Below are 4504 nucleotides of genomic sequence, written 5' to 3' on the forward strand. Positions count from 1 at the left end.
TGGGCCAGCACCTGGGAATTAGGCTCTCCAAATGTTCTGATAAGTGTCTTGCATGCTTGGAGTCTTAAATCACCCCAAGCACCTGTCTAGATAGTGTGTGCCAACAAGGTCCTTTGTGGTTGAACACCTGCTTTCCTTCCGGGGGTCTGGAGTTTCAGTTACTGTGGCCAGGCATTCAAGCACCGTGTGCCTGAGTGGCAGACCACAGCAACAACTCTGGACTCCTGAGTTCCCAGGTAGACAGCACTTTGCATGTGTTGCCACATGCCATTGCTGGGGGACTTACGTACATCCAGTGTGACTGCATTGGGAAAGGACTCTTGAAAGCTTCTGCCTGGTTTCCTTTGAAACGCTTTTTCTCCCCCTTTTCCCTTTGCTGATTTTGCTTTGGATCCTTTTACTGTAAGAAACTATAACTGTGGCCGAAACCGGTTTGGCTCAGTGGATAGAGCGTCAGCCTGCGGACTGAAAGGTCCCAGGTTTGATTCCGGTCAAGGGCATGTACCTGGGTTGCGGGCACATCCCCAGTAGGAGATGTGCAGGAGGCAGCTGATCAATGTCTCTCTCTCATCGATGTTTCTAACTCTCTATCTCTCTCCCTTCCTCTCTGTAAAAAATCAATAAAATATATTTTTTTTAAAAAAAGAAACTATAACTGTGAGGATTACAACTTTTGAGTCCTGTGAGTGCACCTAGTGAATGACCAAACCCAAAGGTGGTCTTGGAGGGCCCCAACATGTTGCCCAAGACGATCTGGGATGTGGCAAAAGGAAACCCAATTCCAAAAGGCTCTGGAGATAAGGACATTTATGCTCCCTCAGAACCAGGAGGGTTGAGGCAGAGCTATACCTGGTTAGTGCAGTGGCTCAGCGATGGCAGCAAGGGGCATCTCTGGCCATTTTTCTCTTTCCTCCTCCTCAGCATGGTGGCATCCATCCTGGGACCAGCCTCCTCGTTGTCCCAAAATGGCTCCAGTGCTTCCTGCATGATTGTATCTTCACTCAACTCTGCCACATGCACATGGAAAAGTACATAACTATACAGCATAAATGAACTACTATAATGCAAACACCCATGTAACCACCAAGAAATAGAGCATTGCCTTATCCCAAAGTCCCCCTCATCATGCCCCTCCCAATCTCAGAACCCCTCCAACTCAAGGGAGTGCATATACCTCAGTTTTTATCAAGCAGGAGGAACTGCCCAAAGCCTACTCCCATCATTCTTTCCACAGACCTAGACATCTCAACCTCAAATGAAAACAATTCCCTGAGAATATTGCTGACTGGTACCTGAAAAAAAATAGGGCTCTCTAATCCAGGGATAAGGGGCTTGGCTGTGGGGTGGGCAACATGTCCATTAGTTCAGCAGTGACATCTACCATCGATAGAAACTTTGAGCATCAAGTGGAGTCTATCTCTTCTAAACACTCCCCCTCCCCAATGGGTTTCCAGCCCTGCCTTCAGTCAGGAGAATCTATTGTCACAATGGGTGTTTTGTTGCAAAACCTTTTTTACTAAAAAGTTTCAAACATACAGAAAAATGAGAGAATAGTATAAACACAACCTATTACTTCCATCTAGATTTAATAATTATTAATAATTTGCTCTGTTTGCTTTGTTCTTGTTTTTTTTTTTTCTGAGCCATTTGAGAGTAAGTTGCAGACATGATGACTGTTCACCCTAAATACTTAAGCACACATCTAAGAATCGGGTCATTCTCCGAATCAAGTACTTCCATCATCCCTCCTAAGTCCATATTACCTTCTACTTGGTCCATCTCAAATTTCCCTAATGGCCTCAAGATTGTCTTTTATAGTGGGTTTTATTTGCCTTACCTCCCTCCCTCTCTTCCCCTTTCTAAGTTTTCCAAATCATGATTCAATCAAGATTCAGACATGGCCTTGGTTGTTATGTGCCTGTATTCCCTTTGAGTTTAGAACAGTTTTCCACATATACATACATTTATTTTCTATGATGGTGACTTTTTGAAGAAGTCCAGGATGGGTGCTCTTTACAGTGTCCCACTTCTGGAGTTACCTAACTTGTCTCTCTATCCTTCCTTATTGATTTCAAGCACTCAAAGGATTGTATATTCCTTATCTCATTGAGTGCTCACAGCACAGGAAGTATGTTTCCTTATTAGTCATTTCCACTTTACAGATGAGGAAACTGAGGTCAGAGTGATTAGGTAGCTTGTTCATATCATACAACTAGTCAGTGGTAAAGCCTGGAACTGAACTCTGGTGTCTTGCATTCCACAGCTTAACCCAGTACTCCATAGCCACCACCCCCAGCCCCATGCTTCCACGAGCATTAAGAAACATGACTGTGAGCATTACCTGCAGGTGCTACTTCAGGAAAAGTATTCTGAATTGCATGTGACTTTGAATCATCTATACTAATAAAAGGATAATATGCTAATTAGGACGGACATGTTCCGGATGTCCTTCCAGACAAAGCCGCAGCAGCTGTGAGTGCCGAGGCATGGCTGTGAAGGGTCCAGGCTCAGGCAGCTGTGGGCAGCTGCAAAAGGCCCAGGATCAGGCCAGCAGTGGCAGCAGCAGTGGGGTAATGGTGGCGGCACCTTACCCTGATCCACCAGGTCGCCTCCTGCAGAGGGAGGCCAGACTGGGGCTTAGGCCGGGGCCAAGACAAAGGCGGTTAGGGAAGATCAGGCTGCCAGGGGAGCAAGTTAGGGTCAATCAGGCTAGCAAGGGGGCAAGGTAGGAGCAATAAGGCCAGCAGGGGGGCAAGGTAGGGGCAATCAGGCTGGCAGGCAGAGGCAGTTAGCCTAAACAGGCAGTCAGACATCCCCTGAAGGGTCCCAGATTGAAGATGGTGAAGGCCGGGCGGAGGGACTCCCGCCCTGTGCCTGAATTTCATGCACTGGGTCTCTAGTCTATGCTAATAAAAGAGTAATATGCTAATTAGACAGGACGTCTTCTGGACGACCTTCTGGATGTCCTTCCGGACAAAGCCATGGTGGCCGAGCTGAGGCAGAGGCAGTTAGGAGTGATGAGGCTGGCACGGGAGAGCAGTTAGGGGGATCAGGCCGGCAGGCAGATGAGTGGTTAGGAGCCAGCAGTCCCGGATTGAAAGAAGGATGTCCCATGGGGATCGGGCCTGAACCGGCAGTTGGACATCCGAGGGTCCTGGATTGGAGAGGGTGCAGGCCGGGCTGAGGGACCTCCTCCCCCCACATGAATTTTGTGCATTGGGCATCTAGTCTATAATAATAAAAGCGTAATATGCTAATTAGATCGGACATCCTTCCGGACAACCTTCTGGATGAAGCCAGGGCTGTGAGGGAAGCCCGGGTCCTGGGTGCCAGAGGAAAGCCAGTGCTTGCAGCCAGGGGAAGGAAGGCCTACTCTTGCACAAATTTCATGCATCAGGCCTCTAGTGTAAATATAATCTCTTTGATGCTTCTCACAGAGACAGCTAGCTGCTTGGTGACCACCATCAACCCTCATTTTGTCCAGCTAGGTGTTGGACACCCATGCACATGAAGAGAAGACCCAAGAAAGAAAGAGGACTATGTTTCCCCAGGTGATAGCCCCAGTTTGTGTCCAAACCACACAAATTGGGGCTATCACCTGGGGAAACAGTGCAGTTTCTCTAAGGCCAAGTTTCCCAAACTTCAGTGGATCATGTACCATTTGAGATTTTTAGCTATATTTGAGGACTACTTCAACTATTATTTACTTACTATTCTTTTTAAAATCAATTTTAGACTTAATTTAGTTAAAGGGTAACTTTATGTCACTTTTTAACATTTTTTCTTTGAAAAACTAAATATTCATTTTTTTTGTACCACCTAAGATCTCACTAGTGTGTTCTACTCTTTGGGAGATGCTGTTCTGGGAGGAAATAGGTGACAATTTCCAGAGAGATTGTTTTGTTGAAGGTGGGAAATTGGCCCAGAAATGTAGAAGAGAAGACAGGAATGATTGACTGGGTGTCTGAGGAGAGGTAATAATGTCAGAGCCCTCCGGGGTTGGAGACAGAAGAGTTTGCTGCTGTGTCAAAGGTACTGGGGAGATGGGGTACCAGGCGTCTCTGAGCACTTTTAAACAACCACATCCTGGTTACCCATCTATCTCTTGCACTGGGCTTCCCAGACATCTGTAGCATGGGATGGTGACAGAGTGTCCGGGAGAATACTCCTGTAGGTGGCTTAGAGTGGGCCAGAGACCAAATAAAAACACTAGTAAAAACAGCTCATGTTCAGAACTCTCAGAACCCACCAGTGTTTCAGGGAAAATGTTTACAAATACGCACACTCACTCATACTTGTACACCCACACACACACACAACTTCCACCAATGAATGCTTTGGGCTGCAAATAAACAGAGATTTGATGGTCTGTCCAGATGCTCAGTGATGTCATCGGCAGCCAGGTTTGTGTTTCCCTACTCTGTGGTCCCTAGTTTCAGCTTCATCCTCACATTATTGTTGGAAGGCTGCCAACCCCAATACAACATGACTCCTTGTTTGACTT

General features: G+C 46.6%; 1 pseudogene; it reads left to right on the forward strand.

Annotated features, from left to right (window-relative positions):
* Window positions 1-2486: 2486 nt before the first annotated feature.
* LOC102771300 overlaps window positions 2487-4504 on the forward strand; it is a 5129-nt pseudogene continuing 3111 nt past the window's right edge.

This window comes from Myotis davidii, unplaced genomic scaffold (genome assembly GCF_000327345.1).
Source record: "Myotis davidii unplaced genomic scaffold, ASM32734v1 scaffold1608, whole genome shotgun sequence".
Classification (NCBI taxonomy): Eukaryota; Metazoa; Chordata; class Mammalia; order Chiroptera; family Vespertilionidae; genus Myotis; species Myotis davidii.